Source organism: Aquarana catesbeiana, linkage group LG06, assembly GCF_042186555.1.
Source record: "Aquarana catesbeiana isolate 2022-GZ linkage group LG06, ASM4218655v1, whole genome shotgun sequence".
NCBI lineage: Eukaryota > Metazoa > Chordata > Amphibia > Anura > Ranidae > Aquarana > Aquarana catesbeiana.
The window spans coordinates 277,946,072-277,963,095 of NC_133329.1; positions in this window are offsets into that span (position 1 = coordinate 277,946,072).

The window sequence follows — 17,024 nt, forward strand, 5'->3', positions numbered from 1 at the left end:
GCTTGCATTAGATACTTAAATCTATATTCCTGTGTGATTGTCATAAATAGATGAATAAATGAATAAACACCATCAGAGTTAATTTTAAGTGTAAGTGAATAAAAATTCGCTATGTGACACAGCAAGTATGTAAATCAAATACTAATATTAACCATTCCATACAGATAAATATAGAAAACTTGTGTGCAGAAAACAAGGTTATTCCACCCAAGTGCAAAGTCATAAGTGAAAGAGTTCAAAATTGCATCATGAGTCGCAAAAAAAGCGCATATCCAAAGTCCACAAGTTGCATTCCTTAGTGTGTATAAAGGAATAAGGGGACGTGAAGGGACCTCCAACCACCAGTGGATCCAAAGGTTGATAACAGATGTATCCTTACCAGACGCGTTGGACCTCCTTTATAGCAAGGTCTTAGAAGCATACAGATTTAGCCCTCTGCAGGGACAGGAGATGACAGCTCACCACACGACCGGAGATGATTCCGACACTTCCGCGTTGATGTAAATACTCCCTCGTTTTAAACTCGTGAATAAAGAAGGGGAGAAAAAGAAACTCCAATAGTGTAGTAGATAAAAAAGGGAATTTTATTGCCTCAGACAACTAGGCATCATACAAAAACATCCAAAATATAAAAGCCAGCAAAATATAAAAACAGCAGAGACGCCCGTGCTCAATTACATGGGGCTCTATGGCGATCTGGCATACACTGTGTAGCCACGCCCATGAAGGTGTAGAATTAGGTGTGTCACAGCCAAGTACTTGTGGGCAATCTGCTTTCGGTACACCGACATCAGATTGTACCAGGCAAATTTCCCTGCCCCAGCTGTTGCACTGCCGAAAGAAGTTTGCTCCCAGCCATCCACATGCCCAGCGGTTGAATGCTAGCTTGTCAAAATTGCTAGCACTTCAACTGCTACCTTTTCAGTTGGTAGACTCTGCCCCCTTCTGTGAGTTTGTGGAATGTGTGGTTCCTCAGTGGCAGGTACCCAAACGCCACTTTTTGTCACGGAAGGCAATTCCGGCTCTCTACCGGCATGTGGAAGGAAATGTCCATGCCTCGCTGGACACGGCGGTCAGCGGTAAGGAGCATATTACCGCTGACTCATGGTCCAGCAGGCATGGACAGGGACGTTACCTAAGTTTCACAGGGCATTGGGTGACTCTGCTGGCAGCTGGGAAGGATGCAGGACAAGGTGCAGTAGTGTTGGAGGTTGTTCCGCCACCACACCTCAAAAATGCCACTACTAATGATTCTGACACACCTCTCTCCTCCACCCCCTCCTCTTCTTCTTCCTCCATGGCCTCTTCCTGTGCTTTGTCCTCAGAACCAGCGGTGCTCCGTAGGCGTTCAAGGGGCTACACAAGTATGCAGGCCAAAAGATGCCATGCTGTGCTTGAGCTGGTGTGCTTGGGGGACAGGAGCCACACAGGGGCAGAGGTTCTGTCAGCTCTGCATGGGCAGGTTCAGAGGTGGTTGACACCACGCCAACTTAAGGCAGGAATGGTGGTTTGCGACAATGGCACCAACCTCCTCTCCGCCCTCCGACAGGGACAAATGACCCATGTGACCGGCCTCATATAATGCCAGTGCTCGGCTGGCAGATCTCCAAAAGGAATTTAACCTGCCCAAGAACCGCCTAATCTGTGACATGCCCACCAGGTGGAACTCAACGTTGGCCATGCTGCAGCAGCTGCACATGCAGCAGAGGGCCATCAATGAGTATCTGTGCGACTATGGCACCAGGACAGGGTCAGGGGAGCTTGTTTTTTTTTCCCCATGCCAGTGGGCCATGATTAGGGATGCATGCACTATCCTGTCACCATTTGAGGAGGCCACGAGGATGGTGAGCAGTGACAGTGCATGCATCAGTGACACTGTCCCCCTTGTCCACCTGTTGGAGCACACACTGCGTGGAATAATGGACAGGGCACTTGAGGCAGAACAGAGGCAGGAAGAGAAGGACTTCCTTAGCTCTCAAGGCCCCCTTTATCCAGACAGTGTTCCTGCGTGTCCGCCGATCACACAGGAAGAGGACGAGGAGGAGGAGGAGGATTATGTCAGTATGGAGGTGGAGCCTGGCACTCAGCACCAGCAGCAGTCTTTAAGGGATCATTTACAGTCCCAAGAGACACATGGACTTGTACGTGGCTGGAAGGAGGTGGCTTTGGATCGTGTCGTCCTTAGTGACCCAGAGGACTCCGGACCAAATGCCTCAGCTAACCTACGCTGCATGACCTCCCTGATCCTGCAAAGCCTGTGGAGGGATCCTCGTATTCGTGGTATCAAGGAGAAGGAACAATACTGGCTGGCAACCCTCTTTGATCCACGTTACAAGGGTAAGGTTGCGAACCTTATCTTGCCGTCACAGAGAGAGCAGAGGATGAAACGGGAGGCCTTGCAGAAAGGTCTGTGCAACGCGTTCCCAGAGACTGGGAGGTTACAATCTCCTGTTTCTGGTCAACGTGTTGCTGAGGCTTAGGTCAGTCAAAGAAGGAGCGGCGGAGAAAGCGGCCGTCTGACCAATGCGTTCAGACAATTAATTAGTCCACAGCCCCAAGGTATGATCGGTTCCAGCAACCATTGCCAGCGTCTGTTTTACATGGTGCAGGAATACCTAGGGGCAAGATCTGACTTGGACACCTTTCCCACCAAAAAACCTCTGGGTTACTGGGTCTTGAGGATGGATCACTGGGCAGAGCTTGCACAGTATGCAATTGAGCTACTGGCCTGTCCTGCATCCAGCGTTCTTTCGGAACGCACATTCAGTGCTGCTGGAGGCTTTGTAACCGATCACAGGGTGCTTCTGTCCACCGACTCGGTTGATCGACTGACCTTCATAAAAATTAATCAGTCTTGGATCACCACCAGCTACCAAGCACCTGATGCTGATGTAACCGAATGAATTTTTTTGAAATGTCAGATCCCTTCAAAGACTGCCTATGCTGATGCTGAGTGAATATCCTGTTATACTGAGTAATTATCCTCTTCCTCCTCAATGATCATGATGATAGCTTGTAAGAACATTTTTGGTTCTGGGCGCCGCCAGTCCCGCCACCAGTGCCTAAGGCCCAATTTTTCAGCCCCTGTTTAACAGGGGCATGTAATTACAATTATTCATGCTATTCTTTGCAGCAGGGCTAGTTCCTGCGCTCCAACTAGAGTATCTGTGAGGGGTTGCAGTTTTGTGGCACCAGCACCAGTGCCTAAGGCCCAATTTTTCAGCCCCTGTTTAATAGGGGCGTGTAATTACAATTTTTGATGCAATTCTTTGTAGCAGGGCAAGTTCCTGCGCTCCAACTACAGTATCTGTGAGGGGTTGCAGTGTTGTGGCACCAGCACCAGTGCCTAAGGCCCAATTTTTCAGCCCCTGTTTAACAGGGGCGTGTAATTACAATTTTTGATGCAATTCTTTGCAGCAGGGCTAGCTCCTGCACTCCAACTAGAGTATCTGTGAGGGGTTGCAGTGTTGTGGCACCAGCACCAGTGTCTAAAGCCCAATTTTTCAGCCCCTGTTTAACAGGGGAGTGTAATTACAATTTTTGATGCAATTCTTTGCAGCAGGGTTAGTTCCTGCACTCCAACTAGAGTATCTGTGAGGGGTTGCAGTGTTGTGGAACCAGCACCAGTGCCTAAGGCCCAATTTTTCAGCCCCTGTTCAACAGGGACATGTAATTAGAATTCTTGATCTAATATTTCACAGCAGGGCCTGTTTCTGCGCCCACCAAGAGTATCTGTGAGGACTTACAGTGTTGTGGCACCAGCACCACCACCACCACTACCAAAGGCCCAATTTTTCTGCCATTGTTCAACAGGGGCATGTAATTACAATTCTTGATCTAATATTTCACAACAGGACCCTGTGAGGGCTTACAGTGTTGTGGTCACAACAACACCTAAGGCCCAAATTTCTGCTGAGTATATAGGGCAGGCCCCTACTTTCAAACATCCAACTTACAAACGACTCCTACTTGCAAACGGAAGTAGACAACAGGAAGTGAGATGAAATCTACCCCTAGGAAGGGCAATTGTCTCCTGTAAGAGTTAATATGGGAAAAAACTTTTCTCCTTTCCACTGATGCTTTATCACCAATCCTTGTTTCACAAAAAAACCCAAATTTTCAAAAAACATTTGTCATTGGGACAAAAAGCGAGGTGAAATCTTCTGAAGAGGAGCACAGACAGAAAAAACAATGTCACAGGGGTGATAACCCTTCCCTAGGTTTTCCAAAAAGCTTAAAATAGATTTTTTGGCTAAAACTAAACACGTTAAAAATGTACCAGTTCAAAATTACAAACATATTCTACTTAACAACAATCCTACCTGATTTTGAACGTTCAAGTCCCATAGACGTCAATGGGGTTCTAACGTTCGTGTGAATTTTCGGTCCGTTTGCAGGTTCTGGTGCGAACCGAACCGGGGGGTGTTCAGTTCATCCCTAGTGAGGTAGTGAAATCACCATTTTACGCCCTTAGAAAGCCTGAAGGCGGTGATTGGTTTTCGGGGTCCTGTACACATTAGGACCCCGTACACATGTCGTACTCAGGAGAAGCAGCAGAATGTATTTTGGGGTGTAATTCCACATATGCCCATGGCATTTTTGAGCAATATATCATTTAGTGACTCAACATGCCTATCAGCAAATAGCTTGGGGTGTCTACTTTCCAAAAAGGGGTCATTTGGGGGGTTTGACCTGTCCTGGTATTTTATGCACAACATTAGAAGCTTATGCCACACATCACCCACTCGTCTAACTTGAAGACTAGGGATGAGCCCGATGTCGGGTGTTCGCATGTTCGCCAAGTAGCGAACAATTTGGGGTGTTCGCAGCAAATTCGAAAGCCAGGGAATATCCTTTAAAAGTCTATGGGAGAAATCAAAAGTGGTAATTTTAAAGGCTTATATGCATGGTGTTGTCAAAAAAGTGTTTGGGGACCTGGGTCCTGCCCCAGGGGACATGTATCAATGCAAAAAAAGTCAGTTTTTCGGGACCAGTGATTTTAATAATGCTTAAAGTGAAACAATAAAAGTGAAATATTCCTTTAAATTTCGTACCTGGGGGGTGTCTATAGTATGCCTGTAAAGGGGCAGGTGTTTCCCGTGTTTACAACAGTCCCTGCACAAAATGACATTTCTAAAGGAAAAAAGTCTTTTAAACGTACTCGCAGCTATAATGAATTGTCAGTCCCGGCAATACTGATAAAAGAAGTCATTGAAAAAATGGAGGAATGGGGGAAAAAATGGGAGGAATCCCCCAAGTCCATTACCAAGGGCCTCATTCCCACAACCCTTGTCCAGTGGTTGTGGGGGTCTGCAGGCGGGGGGCTTATCGGAATCTGGAATTTACGTAAACGGGTGGCCTCGCCCACCTCTGACACCCCGGGAAAGCCATAGGAAAGTCTCCTTGCATCAGAGGGGGGGTCACCCGGGAACATCACGGTGTGGCCCCGCCCTCAGTTATAAAAGAACTATCAAAGCGAAGACGTGTCATACAGCGGGAGCCCCCCATGAAGGTGAGTCGGTGCGGCTTTTTTTTTTTTTGGTCCATCAGCGGAGCGAGAGAAGAAGAAGAATGGATTTCGTGGGACATTTTTATTTTTTTATTTTTTAATAAAGGACTTGTCCCAAGCCGTGTCTTGTCATTTTTACCATTTTAACACTTTTTTTGTGAAATGGTAGGGGTACATTTGTACCCTGTTACCATTTCACACAGGGGGGAGGCTGGGATCTGGGGTCTCCTTGTTAAAGGGGGCTTCCAGATTCCGATAAGGGTTGTGGGGATGAGGCCCTTGTCCCCAACAACATGGGGACAAAGTGCTTTGGGGGCTACCCCAAAGCACCCTCCCCATGTTGAGGGCATGTGGCCTGGTACGGTTCAGGAGGGGGGCCTCTCTTCCTGCGGCCTGCCAGGTTGCATGCTCGGATAAGGGTCTGGTATGGATTTTTGGGGGGACCCCACGCCATTTTTTAAAAAATTTTGGCATGGGTTCCCCTTAAAAAACCATACCAGATATGGATTTTGAGGTGGACCTCCATGCCATTTTTTTTTTAATTTTGGCATGGGTTCCCCTTAATATTCATGCCAGACCTGAAGGGCCTGGTATGGAATGTGGGGGGACCCCCACGCAATTTTTAAAAAAAAATTTGGTTCGGGGTTCCCCTTAATATTCATACCAGACCCAAAGTGACTGGTAATGGACTGGGAGGATCCCATGCCATTTTTTTCAATGACTTCTTTTATCTGTATTGCCAGGACCGACAATTAATTATAGCCATGAGTACTTTTAACCACTTGCTTACTGGGCACCTAAACCCCCCTCCTGTCCAGACCATTTTTCAGCTTTTAGTGCTATCACTCTTTGAACGACAAATTAAATTTTTATAATTTTTTTTCCCACGAATAGAGATTTCTTTTGGTGGTATTTGATCATTTCAGGGTTTTTCATTTTTGTTAAAAAAATTTAAAAAGACCGTTTTTAAAAAAAAAATACAAAACCGTTTTATATTTTGTTAATAAATTTTACAAACAGGTAATTTTTCTCCTTCATTGATGTACGCTGATGAGGCTACACTGATGGGCACTGATAGGCTGCACTGATGAGCACTGATAGGCTGCCCTGATGGGCACTGATAAGGCTGCACTGATGGGCACTGATAAGGTGGCACTGATGGGCACTAATAGGCGGCACTGGTGGGCACTGATAGGTGGCACTGGAGGGCACTGTTAAGTGGCATTGTTGGCCACTGATAGGTGGTATTGATGGGTGGCACTGATGGGCGACACTGAAGGGCATTGATAGATGGCACTGAAGGGCACTAATAGGTGGCACTGATAGGTGGCATTGATAGCTGGCACTGATGGGAACTGATGGGTGGCAGTGATGGAAACTGATTGGCACTGGTAGGTGACACTGATGAGGCATTGATTGGTACCACTTTGGTGGGCATTCATAGGTGGCAATTGTGGGCACTGATTTGTGGCACTGTTTGCTGGCTTTGGCAGGCGGTACTGGTGGGCACAGAGGCTCTTGCTCTTCGTGACCGATGTCCCTGCAAACAGAAGCCGGCGATCTGCTTTTTTTCTTCTCACGCTGTACCGAGCCTCTGTTTACATCGTGTGATCAGCTGTCATTGGCTGACAGCTGATTACGTGGTAAGGGGTCGGGATTGACCCCTTACTCGGATCTGTGATCACCCGAGTCTCATTGACTATACTATAGACACCCACCAGGTACGAAATTTAAAGGAATATTTCACTTTTATTGTTTCTAAGCATTATTAAAATCACTGTTCCCGAAAAAATGGCCGTTTTTAAAACTTTTTTTTTGCATCGATACATGTCCCCTGGGGCAGGACCCAGGTCCCCAAACACTTTTTATGACAATAACTTGCATATAAGCCTTTAAAATGAGCACTTTTGATTATTCATGTTCGTGTCCCATAGACTTTAACGGTGTTCGCATGTTCAAAAAATTTTTTGCCTGTTCGCATGTTCTGCTGCGAACCGAACCAGGGGTGTTCGGCTCATCCCTATTGAAGACAAAGCCCTTTCTGACACTTTTTGTTTACGTGGAAAAATATTTTTTTTTTTTTGCTAGAAAATTACTCTGAACCCCCAAACATTATATATTTTTTTAAAGCAAAGGCCCTTCAGATTAAAATGGTGGGTGTTGCAAATTTTTTATTCACACAATATTTGCGCAGCGATTATACAAACGCTTTTTTTGGAAAAAAAAATTCTAATGCACTAAAACACACTATATTGCCCAAATGTTTGATAAAACATAAAAGATGATCGTATGCCGAGTACATAGATACCAAACATGACATGCTTTAAAATTGCGTACAACCGTGTAGCGGCAACAAACTACATTTTTAAAAGCCTTTAAAAGCTTTTACAGGTTACCACTTTAGATTTACAGAGGAGGTCTACTGCTAAAATTACTCAATTACTCGATCTGACCTTCACGGTGATACCTCACATGCATGGTGCAATTGCTGTTTACATATGACACGAGACCAGCGCTTGTGTTCGCATTTGTGTGCAAGCATAGGGGGACAGGGGTGCCTTTTTTTTTCTTGATTATTTATTTTGCTTTTTTATTTTACTTTTGCACTGTTCCTTTCATTTTTTTAAATCATTTTTATTGTTATCACAGAGAATGTAAATATCCCCTATGATAGCAATAGGTAGTGACAGGTACTATTTTTTTAAAACAAATTGGGTCTATTAGACTCTAGATCTCTCCTCTGCCCTCAAACATCTGACCACACCAAGATCGGTGTGATAAGATGGTTTCCCAATTTCCCAATGGCGCTGTTTATATCCGGCAAAACCGAAATCATGAAATGCTCGTAGCTTCCGGTTTCTTAGGCCATAGAGATGATTGGAGCCATTCTGATCTTCGATCAGCTCTATGGTCAGCTGGCAGAGCCCCTGGCTGCATTATTAAACATGATAAAACAGTAAAAAGAGCAGAACAATAGAGAGAGAACAATAGCAAGAGAGCAATAAAATGACAACTATTTTTGGCTTTTTTATTGTATATATTTATTTTTTTAACTTTTTAAATTTTTTTTACACTTTTATTTGTAACTGTCATGCCTATATCCGAGCTTGCTACAGACATGACATCTTCTTTGGAGTGATCGTTGGGTAGGGGTACCAGGGAGGACATACGGAAAATGCCTCCCATGCAGCTGGCTTACTGCATTTGTGTTGGGAAGTTGGGGCACAGCACTGCCTGGAAACAGAAGGACTGTGATGTTCTCTTCCTGTTTGTCCTGACACTTTGTATAGCACATAAGCGTTCAGAAGAACCAATTGGAATAAGTATACAGACACTTTTTTATACCAGCGTGTGGCCTTACAGGCAATTAAGTACAGTGACATCAACCGGTCATTGAGGTCCACCCCTCCCATATTAAGGTTGTATTCCTGGACACCGGAGTTTCTCCACAACACCAGTCGCCATTTGAATTTGGACCATCATGTCTGCGTGAAGGGAGGACAGAATGAACATCACTGCGAGCAAATTATTACTTCTCAACCAGGCTCTCTCCCCCAGCCTAAGACAGGAATCTACAAGCCACTGGGGTAAGTCCTGGGGTAATTAGATCGCATGGTGCCACATGTGCCAATTCCATGATCAAACAAGTGACTAAAAAGTGGCATGCTTGTGTAATAATTGTCCACCTACAAGTGGTACCCCTTTCCGAATAAGGGTGACAACAAGTCCCACACAATCTTACCAGCACTCCCTATGTAGTTTAGTAGTAGTTCTCCAGTTCCATGTGACTATCTTTTCCCTCGTAAACCATAGAACTATATGTACAGCCTGTTACTCTGTCACAGAGCTTAAACATGTTGACCCCATATCTGGCACGCTTGCTGGGAAGATACTGTTTGAATGACAAGTGACCAGAAAACTTAATCAGGGACTCATCAACGCAGACAACTTGGTCGGGAGTAAACAAGGCTGCAAACTGTTGGTTGAAGTGGTTTACGAGAGACCGAATTTTGTGGAGCCGATCGCATTCAGGGTCACCCTGAGGATGACAGAGTTCATTGTCGTTGAAGTGCATAAATCACAAGATCTGCTCGTATCTAGCCCTGGTCATGGAGGCAGAGAACACGGGGATATGGTGAATTGAGTCAGTGGACCAATATGACCGCAACACACTTTTTTTTAGTTATGCCCACGAGAAGGTATAGGCCCAGAAAAGTCTTAAATTCGGAGACCATGATAGGTCTCCAATCTCTGGCAAGGGTCAACTGGGGATTAGCGGCGATGAATTGACCAGCATACAAATTGCTTTGGTCCACAAAAGTTCTTTAGAGATCTTCCGTGAAAAACAGCGAATAAAAATCAACTGACGTAAATTCAACTGTTTCCACCTGAATTCCGGGTTGGCCAGTAAATGGGGGAAGTACGGGTGCTGCAGAATTGGTGGGCTCCCAATTCAGATTGGCAAATGCAGCAGGAAGGGCACTATGGGCTCGACGGGCCTGTCTTTGTCTTCTTGGTGGACACTAGTTGTGCTAGCCACCTCACCAACTTTAACTGCACTTATGGGACTCGCCACGTCACCACGTGATACTGCAGTGCTGGTTTGAGTATGACCAGGGTGTACTAGCCACTGGTGCTTGCCAGTTCACCAGAAGGATGTGCGGCACTAGTACTGACTTTCTGCTCCATACGAGAGCCCTGCGGTTCTTGCACCTCAACAACAGCAGAAGAACGGGGTCTGGTACGCCTGACCTTGGCAGGGACCACTACTCTGTCGTCAAAGCTATCTGTCAGGGTGTCGCTGCTGTCTACAGGATCGTATTCTGAGCCTGAATATGACAGATGGGTGACTTCCTCTTCACTCTCATCTGTCATGCTCAGAAACGTGTAGGCCTCTTCACTAGTGTACCTTCGATTGGACATTGTGGCCTCTAAATTTACTGGTACAACTAGTGAAACTCACAGGAAAAAAGAGCACCTGACTGTCAGCGACTGCTTCAAACGCTACCAAAAAAACCTGTTAGCATTCGCAAGGATCAGGCCTGTCTCTGTGAATGCTGCAGTTATGTGTTTTGTTTTTTAGCAAGTGACAGTAATCAATTGATACTGCACTTGGGTGGGCTTGGCTGGGCGGCGGGGCTAAACACAAGTGTTAGCAGGTATCTGGGCTGATCCCACTAACGTTGCATTTTTGGGAACCCTAAACTACTGGGGACACTAGTAGATCAGATATTGATCCCCCTATACTACTAAGGGAGGTGTATGGTGCATGCGTGCATGGGTGTTAGCGCTACTGGCACTAATCTGACGCTGCCTGGGATGACGCAGACCCTGACTGGCGCTAAAACCTAACTGATGTCACCCACTGGGTGATCAGGGGGTTAAACCCTTTATTAGGTAATATATGGGAGTACCTGATGCTATAAAAACCTGACAGTGAAACTAATCAACTAACTGGCTTACTAGCATCACCTGTGACACTAATATGGCGATCAGAAAAAAGATCTATTAGTGACAGGGGATGAAAGGGTAACTGGGGGGGAGATAAAGGGGTTTGGGGGGTACTCTAGAGATAATGGGGTCTACTACTAATTGCCCTAACAGTGATTAGAGTCACAAGTGACACCAATGCAGTGATTAGTGAAAAATCTGAAGAATGCAACTGGTGAAACAGCGACAGGGAGTGAAGGGGTTAACTGGGGGGGTGGCGATCGGGTGGTGACAAGTGTACCTACATGTACTGGTGTTAGTGTAGTGTTGTGCAACTCACAGTAAGATGTTCTCCCCCCCTCTCTCTGGAATGGAAAAGAATTCCAGAGAGGGAGATGACATCACTTCCCCTGCCTGTGTTTACACTTACAGACAGGGGAAGCATTTTCATTCGCCAGAACTGATAAGCAGGTCCAGGCCACAAATCATTGGCCTAGACCTGAAGACTTATTGGTTCTGCTAGGAATCAGATCGCCGTGGGCACGGCAGGGGCGAGTGACGTACAGGTACCTGATTATGCGCACCCGTGCCATTTTGGCAACGTATATTGGTGTGAGCCTTTCAGCAAGTGGTTAAATAACACATTTGTACTGGTTGTAACAGCATGGTTTTATTGACAAACTTTGTCACAGGTTTAAAAAGAGAATGGGTTTACGTTAATTATGCTACTGAAAACAACAAGTCAGGTAATCAATGGTTGACAATGGTGTGACCTTTTGACATATATAACCTATGGCATGTATGGTGCAACAGTGCCATCTAGAGGTTGAATTGGAATGTTTCTCCCATAGAGAACTATAGTAAAGGAAGTAGTTAGAAAGGATACTCCCATGTGAGAATGTCTACCAAAGCTTTCTAAATAAACCATCCACCCGTCCCCACATGTCAGGGTGCTAGGTGTTATCCTAGATTCTGAACTCTCCTTTCAGCCCCACATCCAATCACTTTCCAAAGCTTGCCGTCTCAACCTCCGCAACATCTCTAAACTATGTCCCTTTCTAACCAATGAAACCACAAAGCTCCTGATTCACTCCCTGGTTATCTCTCGCCTTGACTACTGCAACTCACTCCTCATTGGCTTACCTTTAAACAGACTATCCCCCCTTCAGTCCATCATGAATGCTGCTGCCAGACTCATCCACCTTACAAACCGCTCAGTGTCTGCTACCCCTCTCTGCCAATCCCTCCATTGGCTACCACTCGCCCAACGAATTAAATTCAAAATACTAACAATAAGTTACAAAGCCATCCACAACTCTTCCCCCATCTACATCACTAACCTAGTCTCAAAATACCAACCTAATCGCCATCTCCGTTCCTCCCAAGACCTCCTGCTCTCTAGCTCCCTCATCACCTCCTCCCATATCCGCCTCCAGGACTTCTCCCGAGCCTCGCTCATCCTCTGGAATTCCCTACCCCAATCTGTCAGACTGTCTCCAACTTTATCCACTTTTAGGCGATCCCTGAAAACTTTCCTCTTCAGAGAAGCCTATCCTGCCTCCATCTAACAACTGCACTATTTTCTCCATTAGCTCATCCCCCACAGCTATTACCCTTTTGTATAACTTGACCCTCCCTCCTAGATTGTAAGCTCTAACGAGCAGGGCCCTCTGATTCCTCCTGTATTGAATTGTATTGTACTTGTACTGTCTGCCCTAATGTTGTAAACCGCTGCGTAAACTGATGGCGCTATATAAATCCTGTATAATAATAATAATAATAATAATAAATAAAAGATCGACAGGTTAAGCTGACAGGAGGACTCTATAATGACGTAACTCAAAGGAAGGTCTGTGCCAGAACAAACTACACCTGATAACGCTTTTCGCCCAATCTCCTGCAACCGCTTGTAGAGTAAGCCTGGGATTCTTGTTGTCTTATTTTTATTTGATACAGATCATTGTTCATGCTCATTCGCTAGGAAGGATAGTTAGTGTTTGTGCATGCTTGTTGTAGGTATATCTGTCAGTCTTGTATTGTATTCCTATAATTGTAATAGTTTGTATGTAGAGCATATTTGTTTAGTAAAGGCACATTAATCCAATTAACAATCCAGACTAGACCAAGAAATTGAATTGTGGATGCACAGTGCTTTTAAACTTACCACTTAGTGTTGACTATACTATTTTTTAAAACTCATCTTTACATTTGCTTCCCAAAAGATCAAAACACACAAACTCATGAGGTATTAGGTTGTATTTTGGCCCAAATATGTAAGCTTGCATTACATTATTAACCAATTTCCGACTGGGTTATAGCCAAAAGATGGCTACAGCATGGTCGTCCAGTTCTGGGAGGGCATCTATCGATGTCCTCCCAGAACCCCACCCCCCTGTGCGCCTTGTGATTGTCGTGTTTGTCAGACACAGTTGGTCACAGATCGAGGTAAAGGGCAAATCACAGCAGCCCTTTACCATGTGATCAGCTGTGTTCATCAGAAAAAATGCAGATTATTGGGATTTTCTTTCCTCAGCACTGTCAGTGTGTGAGGAAAGGAAAGCTGATATCGGGCATTTACACTGACAATCAGGGCTCTGATCATCAGTGCCTTGATTATCAGTACAGCCACATCAGTGCCAATCAGTGCCACATACCAGTGTCCATCAGTGCAACATATCAGTGTCCATTAGTACTGCCTATCAGATCCCCCATCAGTGCAACCTATCAGTGCCCATCAATGCCGCCTTATCAGTGCAGCCTCATCAGTGCTCATCAGTGCAGCCTCATCAGGGCTCATCAGTGGCCATCAGTGTACCTTATAAGTGCCCATCAATGCCCATCAGTGCAGCCTCATCAGTGCCCATCAGTGAAGCCTATAAATGCCCATCAGTGCAGCCTCATCAGTGCACATAAGTGAAGAAGAAAAAATACTTATGTGCACAATTTTATGACAATAACTAAAAAAAATTTTATTTTCAAAATGTTCAGTCTTTTTTCATTTAATTAGCAAAAAATAAAACCTCAGTGGTAATTGTACCACCAAAAGAAAGCTCTATCGTTTTTAAAAAATATGTAAAAATGTCATTTGGGTACAGTGTTTCATGACTGCCCAATTGTCATTCAAAGTGCTGAGCTGAAAGCTGAAAATTGGCCTGGAAGGGGGTGAAAGTACCTAGTAGACAAGTGGTTAAATAAGCTATAGTTTGTTTCAAAACAAATACTGAAGCCCATAGACTTTTCCATGCAAAATCCACACATCCCGATACATCAGATGATACATTTTTTAAATTCTTTTTAATGACATAAAACAAGAAAATCACATACAAATTTGTATATCTAACATAGGGCTCCTCTGCCATTTACATACCAACTGATGAGTCTATTTACTATAACACAATGTATTCAAGAGGCCACAGAAATGCACCCCTTTTGAAATGACTGACCAAAAGGTGAAGGCCATCAACCTTTCTGCATTCCTGTGCTCAGGAATAGAGTTTATGTGTAATTTACCTGCTCCTAGTATCTGTCTCCTGTGTTAATTAACTTTAGACACCTTTCCAGTTTACCATAGATAAAGTGAAGTCTTACCAGGCCAAATAGTGTATTTGCCCCACTAGCAATTACATAGTTACATAGTCAGGTTGAAAAAAGACACAAGTGCCTCAGTAAGCACTTGTTGTGTAGTCTGCACACCAAGTGAGCAAATGCTGTATCACAAACTCTAAAATCTGCTTAAAAGTAGCTGAGGATCAGATTAATGTCTCCTGCATTAACTTCATGTGTCTAATCTCACTTATTGAAAGCACATTTTGTATAGTTTGGAAAAATGTGCATGCATTGACATTTTCCATGCATTGAACTTGCTTGTGAAAGTACGAACACTGTTTTTTCTAGAATTATCTCTGCTTTTGGAATTACTGTGCTGTGATTGACTGTGCTTCATTTTCTTTCAAATGCCATCCTGCACTGACTCAACAGAGATATCCAATGAGATTTACTGTGAACAATCAAGTCTACATTAGAGAATCAGCTTGCACTATCAGTGAAACAATATCTCTAATGAATAATGACAGCAGCAAGTCTGAACCTTTAACAGGTAACCACAAATTTACCAATACTAAGATCTTGCACCACAATACTGATGTTTATCAGTGTGTGGATTGTGTAACTTTTGACTCTAAATCACTGTCTATTTCAGCAGATACTACAGAGTTACTCAGTGAACCAGTTTCAAACTTAAGCTAGTCCTATCATTAATGAAACTACATCTGGCAAACTGCAAAACAGTAATGTCCTTTTGTGTAGGGGAATCTCATGGAATACCCCAAAGACTTTGATCCTTCATTTCTGCAAAGAGACCTAACCTAAGCTGCAGTTCAGCTGCAGATCTATCTACCAAGGTCCAAATTGACATGGCTGACAGCTCAGTGCCCCAGAAATCTTGCTAGCAGTCAGCAACCTAAGAAATATATCCAAGTCTTCTACCTATTCTTCAAAGAAGTACATTCTCCACTTCACAGTTTAAAAGCAGAGCCTCCTGCAGGCAGAATCATCCAGAATTCTTTCAGATCAATAAGAAAGCATGATTTGCCATCTATGCAGGAGTGACTTAATGCCTTCAAAGACTGTTCAGGTATCAAGACTTCAACATCAAAGATCCCAAATTTAATCAAATGTTTTTGGACTTGTGTATATATGTATATTTTGCATGTTCTCCCTTTCTTGTTTTTCACATCCAAGGTCAAGTTATTTTTTATGGACTTATACAGTAATTGTCATATATTATAGTTAAATTTAAAGATTTCAGTCTGAGAGTGTTTTGTCCCACCAACAATATATTTTGCTGTGATTGCATTGAGCTGTATCAGGTTTTTATTCATATATTGGAAAGCCCCTAGTCTGGGAAATAAGTTAGCCCGGAATATATCCAATCCACCCAAAAAGATGTGTAGCTTTTTAGATCAAGTAGGATTTTTTTTCCTGTGGAAGGTATAACGCATACAAAACTGTAAAAAATAGAGTTAGAAAAAGTACCTCCTTTAAGTTCACTAGTATTGGTAAAGAATATAAATTTAATAAATTTTTCACCTGCCAAAGTGACCATGTTATAAACTTGTTGCGTTGTCCTTGTGGGACCCAGTATGTGGGGCACACCATGAGAAAATTAGGGGTCAGAATCAATAAATACATTAATAACTTTAAGAAAGGCTTTTCATAGCACAGTGTGTCCAATCATTTTAGACTTTATCATAATAGAGATCCGGGATTACTGACTTTTTGCGGTATTGATAAGATTGAAGGACACTGGAGGGGTGGCAATACGAAATGAAACAAAATGGATTTTTAGTTAAATACTCTGAATCCTGCAAGTCTCAATTTAGATATAGATCTGAATTGTTTTATTTTTAATTTTTAGTGTTGTAAGTTTGGTTAATATTTATTTTAATAATATTGTGTTTTGCACTGGATTAATCCAATCATCCTAATTAAAAAAATAAATCTGGGGATATATATTTATATATACATTTTATTTATATATTTTTTTATTTTTTCATTCATATACATTTTTATTCTGTCCGTCACCACAGGATGGCCCTTTAATTTATTCCTTATTAGAGTTAGTATAGTTTTTCCTTTAGATGTTATACCCATTTTAGGCCACTAGATGTCCTCACTATATATGATAATTCAAATCTAATATTTGGCTACGAAAAGTCCTCACTAATATTAGGCCAAAACAAATATACAAATATACATTTTATATACATTTATTTCAATTATTTATAATTTCACAAATAATTAAGGTTTTAATTAGTTTAATCATCATAGAGATGGAGTAAGGGGTTTGGATCCACTTCAGATATAGGCTGGTCCTGGTTTTGGTTAGATTGAAAAGGAGCAAGATGGCGGTTGTGATGCAAAAATATGGGAGGTGATGTGTATGTGACCTCTGATGATGTCAGACGTTGCTAAAAAAACGTATTGGACGGGGCTTTTGTGACACGTCACTTCTGGTGTTTGGAGCGCAGGTAGAGCGCAAAGCAGCAGTTTCGGTTTCCATCTGTATGCTGCAATGTGCCTGATC